This window comes from Trichosurus vulpecula, chromosome 1 (genome assembly GCF_011100635.1).
Source record: "Trichosurus vulpecula isolate mTriVul1 chromosome 1, mTriVul1.pri, whole genome shotgun sequence".
NCBI classification, from domain to species: Eukaryota; Metazoa; Chordata; class Mammalia; order Diprotodontia; family Phalangeridae; genus Trichosurus; species Trichosurus vulpecula.
This window is the reverse complement of record NC_050573.1, coordinates 348548586-348570845: the sequence shown is the minus strand read 5'-3', so window position 1 is coordinate 348570845 and position 22260 is coordinate 348548586.

Here is a 22260-nt window from a genome sequence, read left to right as displayed (position 1 = left end):
TGCTTCAGTAAGAAAATTGTCTAAGACCAACTGAAGAGGGAGAGAGCAATGTTGCAGAAGACTGAACATTCTATTGTAACCCCTTATCTGAGATCTTATGGGTTTTAATTTTGCAAAATTATCATGCAAGATTAGGTTATGGAAAGTAAGACTCTTCAATTATGTTGATGAATAGGAGGTTATAAGCTAGAGAAGTAAGAGGAGTAAGAAGAGGAAAAGGAAGGCTGCTTGTAGGGATTTCTGGTCTTCAGGGATCTCTACTTCAAAGATGCCATTCTCTCTGTCCTCTATTCCAGCAACCACTAGGTCCTTCTCTCCCAAACAACCTTATATTTAACTACTTTGAATTTATTAGAGCATAATTTTTCTACATATTCCGTACATATTAAGATTGCTGTCTTTTGGATAAGCTTGAAAGTAGGCATTGTTTTATTCTTTTTGTTTTATCTCTAGTATTTTGAATAGTGCCTAGTGCATTATGCATGCTTATTTGATGCATTCTTTTCCACCAGGGCTATCTTTTTTGTATAGCAAATGAGAACTGTGGCTCTTTAGGAGGTGAAGTTAATAATTCATAGTATGGCTGATAATATCTATTGAGTTCTACAATTTTCTGAATTTTTGCAAGGCCTAACCTACTGAAGAAAGCTTTGAAATTGTAACTTTTCATGGGACTCCAGTTCTTTTCCCCTTTAACAAATGTATCCTGTTGTAAGAGAATCTCTTTTAACAAGTTTACACACTCAATTTTAAATTAAATCTTTCTATTATTCTTGGTCTTTTTCTTCCCTTTTACGAAATCTCCATTGGATACAATTAGCTTCAGATTTAGTGACTTCCATAAAAGTGGACTTGTTCACCACAGTAGACTCCACATGTGATTCATGCCCAAATAGTTCAAAAGTGCTGTTTCTACATATCAGCTTTCTAAGTTCCCTAGATACTGATGGGCTCTTAATTCTCAAATTAACCCATTCGAAATTTTATTGGGTATTGTGGGCTGTTGTTTGTTTCTTTATGTTCCCTGGGGAAACGTTTAGCTAAACATATATTTAGAATATTAAGCCTACTGGAAAAACATCATTGATGTCATCCACATTAACTCCCTACTGTTACCAGTTTCTGCCTTTATATTTTAATTATATGCACTCTTTTAATGATGTTTGAAACTTTTAAAGAGGCTTTGTGACACACCATATGAGAGAATTTTCACAGATTTCATGTTTCGTATTTTTCTTTTTTAATCAGAAGAAAATAACAGCTTTCATAAAAGGTTAGGTGCTTATAATACATTTTTCAAGGTTCCCCCCCCCTTAAAATACCCCATTTAATCATCCTACAAACTTAGATGGATTATTCATGAATAATTATAATTTAGGATTTAGGGTGTTCCTAGCAAAATTCATTTATTTATACATATACATCTGCATATATTTATGTGACATAAAAGCTATGTATGTGTTTACAGAAACATTATATACATTATTCATGAGTTTAATACTTTGATACTTAGTTAAGCACAAAAAGTAGCATGGATTTCAAAGTAGGGAGGCTTCCAAAAAATACTGCCAAAATCAGTCTTCTGTTGGGAAAGTTAGGAAGGGATTTAATCAGTATTTTGAATATACTCTGTCCCATGAATAACTTTTACTTCCTGGTCAATAAGAAATGACACTCAGAAATATTGGGCTAGTTAACTCTCGGTGTGCCTGTAGCACCTGTAGAATAGCTAGGGCAGACTATGGTACTGAGGTTGGGAAGGAAGGGGTAGAGAGTTCTAGATTCTGCCCCAGGTGCACTAAGTTTTCAATACCAAGGTGATTTTTTTTAACTTCGAGGCTATCTTGGAAACTGATTCAACTTCTTTAGTCCTTTTGTTGTTGGTTTGTTTTCTTTTGTGTAAGAATCATTTCCTCTTAAAAAAAATCCTTACCAGTAATTTTTTCTTGTCACAAAGAAAAACATTTAAGCCTAGCCAACTAACACAGCAACCATGTCTGGCAATGTGTGTTTGACTTCACAAATGTGTTCCCCATGTCAGGGTGGTGTATTTCCTCTATTTTTCCAGGACCATTTAAACTGTGCAGCTCTTTTTATAATATTATTGGTGAATTATTGTTGTAGTCATGCATATTGACTTCAATCTGCCTTCCTCACTCTGCATTTCTTCATAAAATTCTTTTCAATTTCTCTGAATTCCTCACATGATTGATTTAAATTCTTATTGATCTCTTATGCTTTGACTAGCACAGCCAAGGAATTTATTTTCTCCTTATCACTAGTGTAAGGCCCTAGATTGGGATTCTTAACCTTTTTCTGTTCCATGGATCTCTGGCAAGCTTGTGAAGATTTAGGATCCCTTCCCAGAACGATGTTTTTAAATTTCTAAAATAAAATAGATAGAATTACAGGAGAAAATCAATAATACTGAACTAGTTATCAAAATTATTTAAAAAAAAACAAACATTTCATAGAACTCAGATTAAGACCTCCTGCTCCTGATAGACCCATAGCCCATCAGAAATCATAGAATCAAGCCAAGCTCTAGGCGGAGCTACCTTTCATGAGCAGCTTCTTTAATTCAGCAGCTATCCCCTTCACAAGAACAGAAATGGCTCTAGTTGGCCATTTTTTCAGTGTTTAAACATCCCAGAGTACAATCACTTCTATTTTCAGCATATGAAGACATTATGACCTATGACATTTGTATTCTCAGTGTATAGAGACATTATAACCTATAAGCTGTCAAATAGATTTTTTTGTTTTTAATAATATGCCTGATATCTAAATCAGAGAAATACATTCACTTTAATTGTGTAAACATTATTTTTGTCTGGAGGTATAGACAGCAACAAGTATTCAAATTCCTTGGCAATGAGTCCATTGCCTTCATCAAAAGTTCAATGTAAAAATATTATTATTGACTAAAATTTACCTCCTTTTCTTATTTTTCATTTTGTTATATATTAAAAAATAAGATAAGGTTAAAGTCATCTTGGGCCTAATATCTGAACATTCCTGATTCTTGTAAATCTAGCTTAAAACCTATTCCATTACTGTGTTGTACACGTGTGTATGTGTGTGTGTGTGTGTGTGATTTTAATGTCAATCCTAATCTATTCAAAAGTAATGACCATATGACCATGCCATTTTATTTATCTAGTTCCAGAATGCAATGCTTGTTCAGTCTGGCAGTAGTCGCAAGTAATTAGATGGCTATGGTGGAGTAGGTGATGAGAATAATATAGGATAATTCCAGAAAGAATGCTTGGAGCCAGGTTGTAAAGGTCTTTAAATAACAAATAGATGAGTTCATACCTAATATTAAAGGAAATATGGAACCACAGCAGTTTCATGAGCAGGGGGGTGAAACGGTCTTAGCTAAGCTTAAGGAAAATCACTTTCACAGCTCTGTGGAGGATGGAGCCAAGAGGGGAGACATTGAAGGAAAGGAGACCAATTGGTTTGTTGCAATTGTACAGACAAGAAATGATGAGGGCCTGAGTCTGTGTGGTGGTTCTGTGAGTGGGAAGAAGAGGATACATACAAGAGATGTCATGAAGGTAGGATCGACAAGACTTGGTAATTGATTAGATATATATGATAAGAGAGTGAGAAATCAAGAACTAAATTGAAATTGTGGAACTGGGTTATTGAGAAGGTGAGAGAGGTCTCAAAAGATATTCAAGTTCAAAGGAGGGATTATGTTTTATGGGAAAGATGAGTTCTGTTTTGAATATGTTGAGTTTGAGACACCTATGGGACATCTAGTTCATCAAGAAATTGTTCAGGGTTGATAATGTCAGTACTATCAGAACAATTCAAGGGCAAGAGTGGGAGAAAATAATATGTTTAATGAATAACTGAATAAATGAAAACATAATATTTTGTACTAATCACATTAAACTCATCCTAATAGGACATGCAAAATGTAAAAAGTTCCTGGGAAAAGAATTTCCACCTGAGTCAGGGTTGGTGGGAGATGAAAGAGGAAATAGGACAGTTGTACTAAAAAAAGTTTCTGAGATTGAAATTCTAAAGGCACAAAGAGAAAATATTTTGATGAGGAAGAAAAGAGGAAGTTGTCAAAAGAGACTTATGGGTGCACAGCCAATTCAATGATCAGCTTGTACAGAGGAGAAGTGGAGGACAGAGCCAAGATGGCAGCTAGAAAGCAGGGACTTGTGTGAGCTCCCCCCTAGGTCCCTCCAAAAACCTATAAAAATGGCTCTGAACAAATTCTAGAGCTGCAAAACCCACAAAATAGAAGAGGGAAGCAGGGCTTCAGCCCAGGATAGCCTGGATGGTCGCTGGGTAAGGTCTATCCCACAGAGCTGGGAGCAGAGGGGAGCAGAGCCCAGCATGGGCTATGCCTGGCCCAACCAGACTGGGAGCCAGGTAGAACAGGCCCCAGCACCTTCAATCAGTGAGTTGTGGCAGTTACCAGACTTCTCAACCCACAAACATCAAAGACAACAGAGAAGGGTAGTGGGAAAAACTGCAGGGAGTGAAAGGAGTTCCAGGTTCGACCACTGCCCTGGAGACCGTGGAAGTGATGCAGCTGTGAGGACAGAACTACAGCTGCAGTTGCTTCTGGCCCCAAGCCCACCTGGTGGGAGGAATTAAGAGGTAGATCAGAGCAGGAGTGCAGAGCCTGCTTCAGATCTGAGTCAGGTCTGGGTTGGCGGTCTTGCAGGAGGAGAAGCACTGGTACAGCAGAGCTTGCTATGTAGAAATAGCTATGAAAACAACAGTGCAACCCCTCAAGCTGGGTACAAAGTACTCTCTAATCAACAAGCAGTCATACCCTGACAAAAAACTCAAAGGTCAAGTAGTTGGCTGGGAACATGGCCGGGCAGCGAAAATGGACTCAGATTCAGACTCAGAATGGAATCTTTCTTTGGTGACAAAGAAGATCAAAACATACAGCCAGAAGAAGTGAACAAAGTCAAAGAGCCTACATCAAAAGCCTCCAAGAAAAACATGAACTGGTCTCAGGCTATGGAAGAGCTCAAAAAGGATTTGGAAAAGCAAGTCAGAGAAGTAGAGGAAAACTTGGGAAGAGAAATGAGAGTCATGCGGGAAAACCATGACAAATAAGTCAATGACTTGCTAAAGGAGACCCAAAAAAATACTGAAGAAAATAACACCTTAAAAAATAGACTAACTCAAATGGCAAAAGAGCTCCAAAAAGTAAACAAGGAGAAGAATGTCTTGAAAGGCAGAATTAACCAAATGGAAAAGGAGGTCAAAAAGACCACTGAAGAAAATACTACCTTAAAAATTAGATTGGAGCAAGTGGAGGCTAGTGACTACATGAGAAGTCAAGATATTATAAAGCAGAACCAAAGGAATGAAAATGTGGAAGACAATGTGAAATATCTCATTGGAAAAACTGCTGATCTGTAAAATAGATCCCAGAGAGATAATTTAAAAATTATTGGACTACCTGAAAGTCATGACCAAAAAAAAAGCCTAGATATCATCTTTCAAGAAATTATCAAGGAGGACTGCCCTGATATTCTAGACCCAGAGGGTAAAATAAAAATTAAAAGAACCCACCAATCGCCTCCTGAAAAAGATCCCAAAATAAAAACTCCTAGGAATGTTGTCACAAAATTCCAGAGCTCCCAGATCAAGGAGAAAATACTGCAAGCAGCCAGAAAGAAACATTTTAAGTATTGTGTAAACACAATCAGAATAACACAAGATCTAGAAGCTTCAACATTAAGGGATCAAAGAGCTTGGAATATGATAGTCCAGAGGTCAGTGGAACTAGGATTAAAGCCAAGAATCACCTATCCAGCAAAACTGAGTATCATGCTCCAAGGCAAAATATGGATTTTCAATAAAATAGAGGACTTTCAATCCTTCTCAGCGAAAAGACCAGAGCTAAATAGAAAATGTGATTTTCAAACACAAGAATCAAGAGAAGCATGAAAAGGTAATCAAGAAAGAGAAATCATAAGGGACTTACTAAAGTTGAACTGTTTTCTTTACATTCCTACATGGAAAGATGATGTGTATAATTCATGAGACCTCAGTATTAGGGCAGCTGAAGGGAATACACACACATATACATATACATATACATATACATATACATATACATATACATATACATACGTGAGAGAGGGCACAGGGTGAGTTGAACATGAAGGGATGATATCTAAAAACATCAATTTAAGGGATGAGAGAGGAATATATTGAGAGAGGAGAAAGAGAGAGATAGAATGGAGTAAATTATCTGACATAAAAGTGGCAAGAAAAAGCACTTCTGTTGGGAGGGAAGAGGGGACAGGTGAGGGGGAATGAGTGAATCTTGCCCTCAACAGATTTGACCTGAGGAGGGAATAACATACACAGTCAATTGGGTATCTTACCCCACAGGAAAGAAGGAGGAAGGGGATAAAAAAGGGGGAATAATAGAAGGGAGGGCAGATAGGGGGAGGAGTAATCAAAAGCAAATACTTTCGAAAAGGGACAGGTTCAAGGGAGAAAATTGGATAAAGGGGGATAGGATAGGAAGGAGCACGATATAGTTTTTCACAGCATGAGTATTGTGGAATGTTTTTGCATAATGATACACATGTGGCCTATGTTGAATTGTTTGCCTTCTTAGGGAGGGTGGGTGGGGAGGGAAGAAGGGAGAGAATTTGGAACTCAAAGTTTTAAAAACAGATGTTCAAAAATAAGTTTTTGCATGCCAACTAGGAAGTAAGATATACAGGCAATGGGGCATAAAAATCTATCTTGCCCTACAAGAAAGTAAGGGAAAGGAGGATGGGGGGAGTGGGGTGACAGAAGGGAGGGTTGACTGGGGAATGGGGCAATCAGAATATATGCCATCTTGGAGTAGGGGGAGGGTAGAAATGGGGAGAAAATTTGTAATTCAGACTCTTGTGAAAATTAATGGTGAAAACTAAAAATATTAAATAAATAAATAAGAAGAAAAAAAAAAGATTGTGTAGAAAATGGAAGTGGGGACATGAATGAGAATGAATACAATGTTATGCCGCTCTCCTGAAAGAATAATTTCAAGAATGTGAAAGTGAAAACCGAACTGAAGAAGACATTTGTGTCCTTCTCCTTAGTGTGGGTAATTCCCAAGTTTCTGTCCAAGGTCCTCTTGTCTTCTCCCTTTTCAGGTATAACATTATGTCTATCAAGGTTTTACACACACACACACACACACACACACACACACACACACACACACACACAACTTAAAACAATTCTTATACATCAAAGAATTAAAAGGGTCTGAGGGAGATAAAGTAGTCTTGGGCCTGATATTTGAAATACATACTTACCATACATATAAGAATGTTGCCTCTACACATATATATCTGTATGTATGTTTTCTTGACATATATGTATATATATATGTATGTCTAAATGTGTATGTATATATTGTGTGTATATACACATACACCTACACACACATATATACACAGATACACACTATATCTCTATGTCTATCTGTCTATCTATAATCTATTTATCCATCTATCTATGATCAACCCAGTCTCTCTCCTGAACACCAGTTGGATATTTCCAACAATTTGTCCCCAAGACACCTCAATGTACATATACCCAAGTTTGAACTCATTATTTTCCCTCTCCAATGTGCCCCTCTTCCAAATGCATATATTTTCTACAGATGGCATCGAAATTTTTTCAGCATAACAGGATTGTAAATTGGCATTGTCCTCAACTCTAGACTTTTGCCTCAGGGGCAGCTAGGTGGCGCAGTGAGTAGAGTACCGGCCCTGGAGTCAGGAGGACCTGAGTTCAAATTTGTCCTCAGACACTTGACACATATACTAGCTGTGTGACTTTGGGCAAGTCATTTAACCCCAATTGCCCTACAAAAAAAAAAAAAAAACTAAAAAAAGCAGGTCTAGAAAACAACAAATGAACTGATTCATAACAAAAGGAAGATTATGGAATCCACCAAACTATAAGTCAGTATTAATAAAGAATTTTTAGTGTATATCTGGAAAAGGAAAATAATAACCAAAAAGGCTAACAGGACTTTATCAAGAACAGATCATGACAAATAAACCTCATTTCTTTTGGATAGGGTTACTAGATTGGCACATTAAGGAACTGTTGTAGATGTAGTTTACTTAATTTTCCTTGAAGTATTTAACAAAGTATTTCATCCTATTCTTCTGGGCTATGAATAGACAAATTAATAGTTAATTAGGTATACTTGGAATTGATTGTGTGACATGTGAAACAGGACTGTGCATCGTGGAGCGCCCTCACCAAAGAAGGTGCTTTGTTTTATAAGCAAAGCAGAATTGGAAGTGACTCAAAAGAAATGTGAGATGAGCAGATTTAGAGAATCTTCCCCAAATATGCTCATGGACTATTCATGCCCAACCTGTAGTAGAGCATTGTGAGCTGATATTGGTCTGATTAACCACAGTCAGACACACCATAACTTGAATCTCTTCAAGAATGAAGGACAACAACCAACTAGGTATATTGAGAGATGCTTGCATTGCTCAACCCAAAATCTATAGTGGATTGCCCCAGGACTCCACCTTGGTTCTGTGCTGTTTAGTATTTTTTATGCATGGCTTGAATAAAGGCACAAGTGAGATGCTTATTGAATTTGCAAATGACCTCAAGCTGCGGGCTAATTAACATGTTAGATCAGAGTCAGGACATGAAAGTCCTCAAAACACTACAAGGTTACGGTCATTCCCATAACAAAATTCAACAGGAGTAATGTAAAGTCTTCCTCTTGAGTTAAAAAAAATAAACTTCAGACATACAGCATGGTGAGAAGTAGCTAAAGAGAAATTGAACTGAAATGATAGGGGTTTAGAGTATGCCATAACTTTATTGTGCATTAACAGAGTGGCTTGGCAGCCCAAATTAGGTAGAAAGTAGGCATCCTAGACTGCATTAAGAGAGGTATAGTGTTCTGGACCAGGGAAGTAGAATGAAATTCCACTGTAGTTTGTCCTAGTTATTTCTTTTGGGGCTCATGTTCAGTGCTGGGAACCACATTTTAGTAAGCATGTAGATAATGTGCAGAGCATCCAGGACAGTTCAAGGAAGACTATGAGGGGCCTCAAGATTTTGACTTACACGAACAGATTAAGGAATATGGAATATTGAAGAAGAGAAGACATAAGGTGGAGGGAGACTATTTTCAGATATTTAATGCTAATTATATAAAAGAGGCATTAGACTTGTGCATTTTGGTTACTTTGTGGTAATCTTTGCCCAAACAGGCAATATACTTTAGCAGAAAACACATTTTTGATGGCAGTTTAAGTGGCAATCTCCTTGAGAGAGCTATGAGTTAATATTTGAGAGTGCAAGAAAGAAATTGAACACAGTTACATGTAGTCAAACAGAATTGTGATGTATACATTATAATTACATTTCTCTATTCAAAAATGTACCTACAAGGTCACCTATTCCAGAGACATTTTACCACAAAGAATTTTAAGAATTGTATCTTACAAATACATGTCTTTTGTTTTTGCACTCAAAAACACACCCAAGAAAATTTTTTGTAAGAGTTGAGAAAATTTCATTCTTATTAAAGGACTTCTAATTTGCTAAAAGTATGTTTTACTGAGCATTATTTTGTAATAGTTTCTGATTCAGCCACTGTTTTCATGTATTGATGTAGCAATTAATTATTTTAAAAGGTGCTCAAAATGAATAAAAATGCATATTAAAATGAGCCACTCCTGGAGATTTCCAGTGATTGAGTACAGTGACAACTGAAAGTCAGCTAGGTCTGAGCAGAACAATATGGAAGAGATGACAATAGATATTTATTTTCTCCATTCTACATTTGATTCCAGGAAATTAAATTCAAGATTCTATGTCCTTGGTGGGGAGGAGTGTATAGGGGGAGAGATCTATAGTACCTCAGAGAGACTTTTTAAAAGCAGTGACTTCCCTTCAAAAATTGCCCTTCTATGATTAATGATTATTGCAGGGGGAGCTTATGGAGGGGGAAATTTCTCTGAGTGTCTTAGCCTTGTTTCATATACATATATATATGTATGTATATGTATACATACATGCATGTACATACATATATGTATATGTATGTATATGTACACATGTTACATATATACATATACACACATATACATGCAAACATACCTATAAATACCTGCATGTTTATATATGTACATATACATATACATATACATATATATATATATATATATATACACACACACACACACACTGACACACCAACTGCTTTTGCTTTGAAAAATTATTTAAGGAAAAAAAATATTCTTCAGGCAAGCCTTAGCATCCTTGCACTGCAGCCTCTTGTTTTTTCAACTTAACAGAATTTCCATATGGGCCAGCTAAGAGCTACTTCAGGTTTGGAGAGCCTTAAGGATTAAAAATTTCTCCAAGGACACTCTCTGTCCTCTATTATTGATGGTGCTCTTTCAGAAGGAACAGCTGCCAGCCAGACCTTTCTAAGGCAGTCTTTTTAACGAGAGGAATAAGTGGCCTCTTAATCTTACGTGCGTGTACACATTTCTCAGATGAGTGCGCATTGATGAATTAGATGCAAAACCATATTTGAACTGGATAGACGCTCACCTGATTCCTGCTATTGGTGGATGCGCATATGGGAAAGATTAGAAAGGTCATTAATTGCTGGTTCACAAAATATTCAGTGAGTACTTACAATAAACAAGCCACTGTGCTATATGCCATGTGTCTTGACTGCGATACTCTGAACATAAATCTATCATAAATTAAACAATGGCCGCTGCACAAATAGGAAACATCATACTGTCAATTGATGGCATGATGATATAGCGATGTATCTAAATATCTATGGTACACAAGATAGAAAGCTTGTTGTAATAGAAAAAGAGGTGGCCTGGTAGACATGAATTTAAATCCTGCTTCTGACACAAAGTGTCTGTTATCCTGTGGAAGACACTTAACTTCTTATTACCCCAAGGAAACTATATGAGACTATAAGCCCCTCCACACCCCCCAAAAATAATCTATATCAGAGAAGGGAATTCTTGTACTGAGAGTTTGTGATATTAAATGAAATCACAAGCCTGGACAAAAGGGGGATTGAGAGAGAGAGAGAGAGGGAGAGAGAGAGAAAGAGAGGGAGGGAGGGAGAGCTAGGGTGGGAGAGAGAGAGAGAGAGAGGGAAAGAGGGAGAGAGAGAGAGAGAGAGGGAGAGAGGGGAGAGGGAGAGAGGGAGAGAGGGAGAGAGAGAGAGAGAGAGGGAGAGAGGGAGAGAGGGAGAGAGGGAGAGAGAGAGAGAGACAGAGAGAGAGAGAGACAGAGAGACAGAGAGAGAGACAGAGAGAGAGAGAGACAGAGAGAGAGACAGAGACAGACCAAGAGGAGAGAGAGAGAGACAGAGCGACAGGAGAGAGAGAGCAGAGAGACAGACAGAGAGAAAAGAGAGAGAGAGAGACAGAGGAGAGAGAGACAGAGAGAGAGAGACCAGAGGAGGAAGACAGAGACAGAGAGACAGGAGCGACAGAGAGAGACAGAGAGAGGAGAGAGAGAGAGAGAGGAGAGAGATAGAGGACAGAGAGGAGAGAGAGGGAGAGAGAGAGAGACAGAGACAGAGAGAAGAAAGGGGAGAGAGAGAGGAGGGGAGGAGAGAGACAGACAGACAGAGAGAGAGAGAGACAGAGAGACAGAGAGACAGAGAGAGAGAGACAGAGAGACAGAGAGACAGACAGAGAGACAGAGAGACAGAGAGAGAGAGAGACAGAGAGAGAGAGAGAGAGAGAGAGAGAGGAGAGAGGAGACATAATAAAAATGTTATTATGCTTTATATTATACAGACCTTTACTAGGATATTTCATTTTGTTTTGGTGTATACATACACACACATACACATACTAGTTGTATTTAATTTTTTCAAATTCCACATAAAGACAATTTTTAACAGCCATTTAAAGAATTTGAGTTCCAAATTTTCTCTCTCTCCCTCCCTTCCCCTCTCCCTAAGGCAATAAGGTATTTGATATAGGGATACACATACATACACACATACACACACACACACACACTTGTGTGTGTGTGTGTGTACTCATATACATATACACACGGAATCATGCAAAACATATTAATATATTAACCATGTTGTGAAAGAAGAAACATACCAAAGGGAAAAAAAACACTGAAAAAAACAAAGTGAAAAATAGTATGATTTAATTTGCATTCAGATTCCATCAATTCTTTCTCTGAATGTGGATAATATTTTTCATCCTGTGTCCTTTGGAATTTCCTTGAATCACTGTATTGCTGAAAAATGTCATCCATAACTGATTATCATACAATATATTGCTGTTAGTGTGTACAATGTTCTCTTGGTTCTGCTCACTTCACTTTGCACTAATTCATCCAAGTCTTTCCAGGTTTTCTGAAATCTGCCTGCTTATAATTTCTTACAGCACAATAGTATTCCTTCTACTCAATTTCTAATTCTTTGCCACCACAAAAGGGCTGCTATACATATTTTTGTACAAATAGATCCTTTTCCCTTTTACTTTCTCTTATGGATAAAGACCTAGTAGTAGTATTGCTGGATCAAAGGGTATGCACAGTTTGGTGGCCTTTGCGGATAGTTTCAAATTGCTCTCCAGAATGGTTGGATCAGTTCACAGCTATTCCTCCAATGCATTAGTGTCCCAGTTTTCCCATATCCCCTCCAACATTTATCATTTTTCTTTTCTGTCATATTAGCCAATCTGATTGGTGTGAGGAAGTACCAAAGAATTATTTTAATTTGCATTTCACTAATCAGTACTGGTTTAGAGCATTTTATTTGATTATAAATATCTTTGATGCCTTCATCTGAAAACTCTGTTCATATCCTTCATTGGTCATTATATTTCAGGAAAGAGAGAAAACTGATAAGGTTAATGGAGTAAGACTTTACAATGATGACTTCATAATGATGAAAGGGACTTAAAAGAAGGCTTCTGAGTTGGGATTAAAAAGAACTTAATGAAAGGCAGAGTGTTTGTAATTATTAGCTTTATACATTGTAGGGAAGGTGCTATGGATTTTAAACTGTGCCTCTTTGCCGGGGTAAACTATAAGGCTCAAGATTAAAGTAGGAAAAAATGAATTACAATTAAGGAAGAACTTGTTAGGATACTAAATAAAACAGAAGAAACTACTGAAGGAGGGCAGAAGATCATCAATAATCGAAATAAAAAACAACCCCTTTCTAGTTCTGGCCTCTGATGACCATGTAGCAGAAGAGGTTGGAGAAACTTCAAGGCTTGAGCTATATAAGGAGAAAGAAATTGTTGAAGTAATGTGGAAGACTTTGAATTTCTGGAGAAGCCAGAGACAGAGAATGGGAGGAGAAATTTAGGAGACTTTAGGAAAAGTTTAAGAATTTTTCCAGCTGAAGGAGAAAAGAAAGAAATGGACTCAGTCATTAGTGATCCTTCAGGCTTTTTTGTGGCATAGATTCTTTTGGCAATTTGCTCGTGACTATGGAATCATCAGAATAATGTTTTAAAACACATAAGACAAAACCTAGTGGTTTACAAAGGAAATTAATTATATAGAAATGCAATTTTCTGAAAATAAACATTTTAAACTCATGGACTTGAGGTCAAAATTCTCTGTAGAAAAACCCAAACTTAGAGAAGGAAAAGGATTTACTAGAAGAACTCAAGCAAGGGGTGAGGGAGAGACAGAATTAAAAAAGGAAAAGGTAATTGGTAAGGGATGGTAAATAAAAAAAGATAAAATAAGTTGGTGGTAGCTAAGGAGGCTAAAACTGATAAAGCCCTGAACTTGGGGGTCATGATTCCTTGAGGTCAAACTCTGCTCAGATACTTACTAATTGCATGATTTTGAGCAGGTCATACTATCTCTGGACATCATTTAATTTATCTTTAAAAATGGCAAACTTAGACTGGATGACCTCTAAGGTCCCATCCACCTCTAAAGGTATAATCCTATGATATTTCCTAAGAAAGCTAATAGGTTAGTGAGAGAAAAAGAAAAAGAAAAAAGGTGAATGTAGCTGTCAAGCTGCTAAGAAGTAATAAGGGATAAAAAGTTATTAAGGAGGTTCTAAGGACAGCCAGGGATCAGGTAAGTGTACATGGGAATGTTTGCAATCATTTAGATTCATTGTGGCATGTTTATATTTTAACTGAGGCAAAACAAAAATCTGCTATTCATGTTCATAGTGCAGGCTTACCTCCTTTCTAAAAGAAGTGAAGAGACATGAGGAATACTTCTACATTCTCCAGGATATCAAAGGGAAAAAAATCTTGTTTATTTAATTCAATGGAAAATTTATTACCATTGAAACAACCTGTAAAACTCTGGAGAAATGCATACCTGGCTATATCTGCTAGAGTATTAAATCAAATTTCAGCTCTCCCTCAACCCCTGACATTCTCTTTTATACCCAAAGAACCTAAAGTTTTTCTAAGTACAAAGGCTTAACAATTGAAGTTTTATTGATGATTTAAATCTAAGACAGAGATCTCCTCACTTTACCACTCCTCCCATTAAATCTTCCCTTGATGCAAATAAAAGCAGTTAAGCAAAAAATACTGGTACAATTAATAATATGAACAACATTCTGTCCTAGTAGCCCCATCTGTTAGAATGTAAGTACATTTCATTATCCGTTCTCTAGTTTCATTTTTTTAAATTGCTGTTTGGCTTTTCTTTATGATCTTTTTATTTTAATTATTACAATCATTGTGTATATCATATTTCTATTTCTATTTATTTTTCTCTGCCCGAGTTCATAAAAACTTGCCACATTTCTCTAAATTCCTTGTATTTGTCATTTGTTGTCATTGTTTTGTTTTATTTTTGGCCATTCACCAAACAATGGGCATTTACTTTGATTCTGGTTCCTTGCTCGCTCCAAGAGTGAGGCTCTCCATATTTTGGTATATGTGGTATGTACCAAATCTTGGATTCTATGTCCACTAGTGTGATTGCTGGGTCAATTTAGTCTGGGACTAAATTGCTGGCACAGTTGAGTTTCCTGTTTTGCATCATTCTCAATTGACATCCAGCAATGTTAGACTTCACTGATCCACCAATACTGCATCACCAAGCTTGTCTTAGGGCAACCCCACCAACATTAATTTCCTAATTTGCATTGTGTGAGGTGTTTCAACCTGCTTTTATCTTGCTATCAGTGATTTGGTATATGTTTTCCTTTGGTAATTGATTGTTTGCTTCTAATTGAATTCCTAATTTCCAGTCTCTCCCCTTCTCCATTCCATATTTCATACCACTATCAAAATTACCTTCCTGAGTATATCACTGCCCTTACTAAAACTTTTAATGACTCGTTACTGAATATAAGATCAAATACAAGGTTCTTAGCCTGATATATAAAGTCTTTCACAACATGGTTCCATCCAATCAATAAACATTAATTAGTTGTCTACCATGTGCCAGGCACTGTGTTAAATGCTGGGGATACAAAAAAGGGGCAAAAGATAGTCCCTGCCCTGAAGAAGCTCACATTCTAACGATAGAGACAAGAAGCAAGCAAATATGTACAAACAATCCTGCAGACTTCCATCCCTTTACTCCATGTTAGTTGTTCTATATTCTAGCCAAACTGGCCCACTTATTCTGAGAAATCCTCATTCCACGTTTGCCTTAATGCCTTTGCAAAGGCTATCCCCTATTCTTGAAATGTACTCTCTCCTTATTTCTGACTTTTAGAATTCCTGGTTTCCTTTAAGGATTAGCTCATATGAAATCTCCTATGGGATGTCTTTCTTGATTGTTTTAGTTGTTAGGCATTAGGGAATATGGTGAAATGGATAAGAGTGTTGGACTTTGTGGTCGGAAGAGCTACCTCAGTCACAAAAGAGCTGAGTGACTATGAGCAATTTACTTAAGCTCCTAAAGCATGAGATTCTTCATCTCTAAAATAATGGAAATAATAACCACAGTGTTATTAAAACCCTAACAGTGTTTTCAGCAACAAATGAAATAATTTATGTAACCTACTTTGCAAACCTTAAAGCACTGCGTACATGCCATTAGTTATTGTTGCATTTCTTCCTCCTCAAATCACACGCATAAACATATATGTATCTGTTTGTCCTTCATTTTCAAAGAGGACCATAGCATCAGGGAAATGGCGACATGACTTGCAGTTGACTTTGATTTGAGTGAGGGTGGGTTGTGCAAGGCCACCAGCCTCACTTTCTCCTCCAGAGCCACCTGGATCTAGTGACCAGATATTCACCAAGATGACTAGAGATGACTCAGGATGCAATGGAAGACCCTGGCCCTTTTAGGCTAAGCCCTTTTCATGTACTCACCTAGAGTGAAGTAGCGCCCATGCAGTGAATAGATCTCTTTAAGAAGTAAGTGAAGGGATGGCCCCTTTAATTAGAAAAAAGAAAAAAAAAGTCAAGCTGGGAGGGGAACACCCTCAGGGTTGCTTTTCCAAAGAGAAACAGTATGTATTTGCTTGTATGTTGTATGCCCCAACTCCAAGTAAAATGTAGCCTCCTTGAGGCCAGGAGCAGCTCTTCATTTTTTCTTTTTATCCCCAGCACCTAGTTCCTGGCAAATAGCACAGACTGTAAAAATGTCTATTGGATTAAATTGTATTCAGTTTTTTTCTCAACATTTTTCTGGGGCAGGTTACCATTTTTAATTCTCATTTTCTAGCTATACAAGCAAGTTAAAAAAAGATATAGGGACTTATTTTTTTCTTTTTTTTTCTTTCTTTCTCTTTTATTTTTTTTTATTTTTTTCTTTCTTTTTTTTTTACTATTCTTTTTTTTTGTTTCAAGATATAGGGACTTATAAACCAGTTCCTGACTTTGAAACAGCAGTGCTTTTCCCCTCCCAAAGCACAGAATCTGCTTCTAGCTGTCTTGGAAGCCATTATATTGGGGAGTGACCTCTGTTGAAAAGGGTCTCCATCACCATCTATACCAACTGCTACTTATCAAACAAACTTTGGCCCAATTGAAATAATAAGAAATCCTACATGAGAGAAAGGGAGAGGTATATCAAATGGGTCAAACAGCTGGCACTCCTGGAACACTTTCTTCTCGCAGATATTCATGGACCCTCTGCCCAAGAGCACCAGAAATATAAGAGCTCTTTATGCCTTATCCCCACAGAATCTGCTTCCAGACCCACCCTAGTAGGAATAATCTCAGGGAGCAACCCTTGTGGACAAGGGATCAGCCATGCCCAAAGCTAACAGTACCAACTGCATCGTACGAAACGGTGAGCCCAAGGTCCTCAGAAAAGGCATTGCCCATCCTCACCCCTACCAACCCTGATTTCAGTCTGATCCTGAAGACAATATATAGGGAGGGAAACCTTGGGGAGATGTGACTTGGCAAGTGCTGCAGCCCCTGCCTCTCGCAACTGCAGCTAGTGAAGAACAAGAAAAGATTACCTATTACCAAAGTTGTTGGCGTTATCAAATGGCCCAACATCAGAATTAAATGATATTATAAATGACCATCACGCCAAAGAGGACGTATTATCATCTTCTTTGCTGCTGAACCCTAATGATCTTGGAGCCTTTCCCATCTAACTTGTAGCTGAATCTCCTTTATGTATTGACTCTTCTTTGTTTTGTTTTCTTTTTTTAAAGTTAGGTGAAGGAAAAAAATAAATTTTCTTTAGTTGAAAAATAAAACTTTAGAAGAATGTGATTTCCTTGAATATCAACTTTTTCCTATATATTCCTAAAACTTAGCAGTATTCTATGTTTTTGGTTAGCATTTAATATTGTTTTTTATTCATGCATACATTTAAAGAAATAAAAATAATCACATAAATTCAAACAATGGATTTTTAAAAAGGGCAAGCTGCAAACTGGTTGGACAACTAGGTAGTGAAGTGGATAGAGTACCCAGAGCTGAAGTCAGGAAGACTCATCTTCCTGAGTTCATATCAGGTCCCAATACTTGTGACCCTGAGCAAGTGGCTTAATCCTCTTTGTCTCAGTTTCCTCATCTGTAAAATGAGCTGGAGAAGGAAATGGCAAACCACCCCAGTGTCTTTGCCATGAAAACCCCAAATGGAGTCAAAAGGATTGGATATGACCAAAACAACAGAAGAATAACCACCAACTGGTTAGTAAATGCTTTACTGAATTCTACCCAAATTACTTATTTTTAAATGATTAGTATGTATGCATAGACAAACTCATTCCTCATACTTGATCACAGAATGACTGAATGGTGGAAATCAGCATGTAAAGTCACCTTCTTTAAATTTCTAATTCATTATTTATTTGATCACTGAACCATCACACGGGAAAAAATGAGGCAAACTGATGTTCAGTGAGATGAAAGCACAAATGGAATGTTGGTGATAGTAACAACTTTTAAAGTAGGTATGTGTTTAGGATCTAATCCATTTCCTTCTAATAGTTGGATTCCGGTAGATCACTGACCCTCTGAGGTCTTGTCCAAGGGGTCACTTAGTGCATTACTGTTTGGCCTAGATGGACTTGGTACCATTCCAGGGGGCTGAGTACATTATGCTCCATTGGAGGAACCAGCTCACTTCAGAGAATGAATAAAGCACTGGGGAAATCTGGGTCATTGATGTATATAGCCTGGGAGCCTGGAAAATCTATTAGGAGTCAGGCAGGAGAAAAAGTTAGAATTCTGAATTCTTAGAGCACTGACAAATAGGCAGAGGGGAAAATAAAAAGGCCAGTCTAGGCAGATGTTTCTAGAATCCAGATATTAGTCTCTATGTGTTCAGAATGAAAAGACAAGGTGACCAAGAGCAGCAAAGATGCAAATACCAACTCTCCAGGTAAAAAGCAAAAATAGCCTGAAATCCCAATTTTTCTTTCTTTTATGTTAAGCTTGAGGCATATATGGGTTGCCCTTTAAAATGCTATTACACTGAGGAAAGGTTACAAGGCCTTAGAAATAATGGGGTGTGTGTGTGTGTGTGTGTGTGTGTGTGTGTGTGTGTATGAACAGACATAGCCAACCATCTATTTGTGGCTGTTAGTGTCCTATGGACAGCAAAATTTAAAGAGATAGGGCAGGATAGAATGACAATTTGCTAGAGGCCCTTTCCTAGTCCAGGCCAAACCAACACTGAATCTATGAAAACCTCCCTATATTTGTCAAGAGCTGTCTAGAGAGTTCTCATCTGAACTTGGCCACTTGATTGTTATTTTCCCTCACGTTTAGTAAAATGCTATTTATTTGTGCCACACTGATTTGCAAATTTGGGGAATTCCAATAGGATATATTAGTTTAGCCTGCTGCCTGGAAGTTTTTTTTTTTCCTTTTAATTTATTTTTATTCTAAACTTAATGAACATCCTCCCACCAAGAAAGGGCATTTTCACATCCAGTGGAACAGAAAAACAGATTTGCACATGAAATTGTTCATCTCAATATGTCCTGCTTATTATTTTTTTAAGTATTTAATAAATTCATCCTGTAGCTTTCAAAATTATCCTTTTCTGTGTTTCTTTTTGGTATACCCCATGTTCTCTTCACACTTTGAAAAGATGACTCAATAATCTTTTTTTTTTTTGCTTACCCTATCTCTTTCCCCTCATCCACCACTACCCTAAAAATACAAAGCAAAACCTTGTAATAAATATAGTCAAATGAAACAAATCCTCACATTTTATAGCTTTGTACTCTTCTTTAAGAGTTAGAATCCAGGCCCAGCTCACTTTATACAATATGTACATGTAACCAGGGCCAGTGCATTTTAAACAATTTGCAGTGGCAGCTATAGACTAGATATGGCCACGGGTATTAGCATTCGTTACTGTTCTTGTTCAGCTGTATGCTCCAGATAGCACAACCACATTACCCCTTTAAATCTCTATTGGTCTCTCACTGACACTATACCCTCTCTTAATTGGTTTATCCCAAGTGATAGGGGTTTCTTTTTCATTATCTTACTTCCTTCAGTCAATGGGTGGAAGTACAGGTGTTCACCATCACCCAGCTGTTTGCTGTTCTGTCTGACCATCCTAGTCCATGTTTTTGCAGTAGGTACCAACATACCTCTCTCACCTCTACATCCTCTTGTGGCCCATTCTTCATCTGATCCTAACATTATATGAGATTAGAACAATAGTACATGGACTTCCCTGATGGGTACCTAAAATTAATATTCAAATATGATGGTAGGAAACATAAAAAAATACAGATAAAACCCCAGGGAATGAATATTTGTATAAAGCAGAGGGAATTCTTAGGTGACCAAGGACTTTTCTACCATTTCTAGGTACAGTTACAGTGATCACCATACATAATATCACCTTTGGCAGGCAGGTGAGGGTTAAGAGTCCAGGTATAGAAGTTTCCAGATAGCTCTCTCTGATCAAAGTAAAAAAAATAGTTCTATGTATAGGACCCATGACTTTCCTCTGTGTAAGCAGGTAAAGACTGATATTGCTCATAAAACTCAGGGTGATGGTTTGATCATAGACAAAGTGCGACCCTCCTCATTTTACATCTAAGGAAACTAAAGACCAGAGAGGATAACTGGACCACCCACTTAGTCACACAAAAAGGCCACTCCGATAATAAGGAATGGGCCTAAGAACCTAACCCAGATTCTCCAAATCTAGCATTCTGTAATACACCAAAAAGAGGTAGGGGTAGGAAAGCTTTGTTCCTTTGGTATGTCAAAGTTAGGGTAGAAGTAGTTATGCCTAGGGTCTTGGGAAGTGTGCACTAAAGTCCTATGGTCCTCTTTGCCTTTTTGTTCCAAAGAACTCACTGTAGAGTCCCAGATCAATCCTCCTGGAAGCAACATTCACATAAAGTGCCTGAAGTTCTGCTCTGCAGAGTTTAACTTATAATAGCTCCTTAGTAATGTGGAAGTAGGAGAGTTAATTCAAGTGGTCTTAGCTCCACTAAGATCCTGGCCCACAACAATCCACTTCACCACTTGCCTGAAAATTAAAGGATTGGATTGGATTACTGCTAAGGGTCCGTCTTAAAGAACATTTTATCAGTGACTTGGATGAACGCATGTCTGACATGAAGTTAGGAAGCATAATTAATGCATTGAGTGCCAGAATCAGTTTCCATAAAGATTTTGACAGAATAGTACTTAGGGCTTAATTTAAGGAGGTTAAATTGAATAAAGATAAATATTATATCCTATGCTTAGGTTCAAAAAACAGCCACTTGAATAGAGGTTGGAGACAAGAGGTAAGAAGGAACCAAGACCAGTTAATGTGAAAAGGGTCTAGGGAATTTACTGGGCAATAAATTCAGCAGTGTGAAATGGCAGCCAAGAAATTTAATGGAATCTTAGACTGCATTTATAGAGATACAGTGCCCATAATGAAAAGGTAATAGTCACTTTGAAGTCTTCCCTGGTCAGATCACGTTTTGATTACTGGGTTCAGTCTGGAGCACCACTTTTAAAATGTATTCAGTCATAGAAGAGCAGCCACAATGCTTTGTGACTGTACTTTGAAAGATGAGGAACATTTAGCTCAAAAAGTGAAGACTTGAAAAGAACAGAATAATTGTATTAAATATTTAAGGGCTTATCGTATAGAAAATGGGTTAGATTTGTTTTCCTTGGGCTCAAAGTGCAAAACTAGAAACCATGAATGGCAGTTGCAGAGAAACAGGTTTTAGACTGATACAAGGGAAGTTTTTCTAACATTTAGATTGTCCCAAATTGTCAGGCTACCTCAGATGGTGGTGAAAGGACCTTCACATTCCAATAAAGGTAAAGTACCACTTGAGGGATGCTGGAAAGGTGATGCTTACTCAGGTACAGATTAGCCTGAGACTATTTCAGGGTCTTGCTCTATTTCGCATATGATTCTAACAACATAGCCTTTGACTATTATTTATCATGGACTATCCAGGAAAATGTCCTATGGAAAGTGTTACAACCAGTGGATTGAGAATAAAATGAAATTTATAGAAAGAGTATGTCTTTCTGCCAAAAAGTTACGATTGTCTAGAAGAAGCAATCTAGAATGTGTTTTTAGAACTCTCACTGGCATCCAGTGTGATCTTCCATGATTCTTTTCATAAAGCTGGGCAAAAAATTAGATCAAGAGTTATATGTAATGAACAATTCTGCCTTTAGGTTCCTATATGAAGAGAGGTTGGGGACAAGGGGTAAGCAGGAAGCAAGATTCCCTTATTTAAATAAGGCCAGCTAGGTTGTGCTGTGAATAGTGCCAGGCCTGAAGTCAGAAAGACTCATGTTCTTGAATTCAAATCTGGCCTCAGGCACTTACTAGTTGTGTGATGCT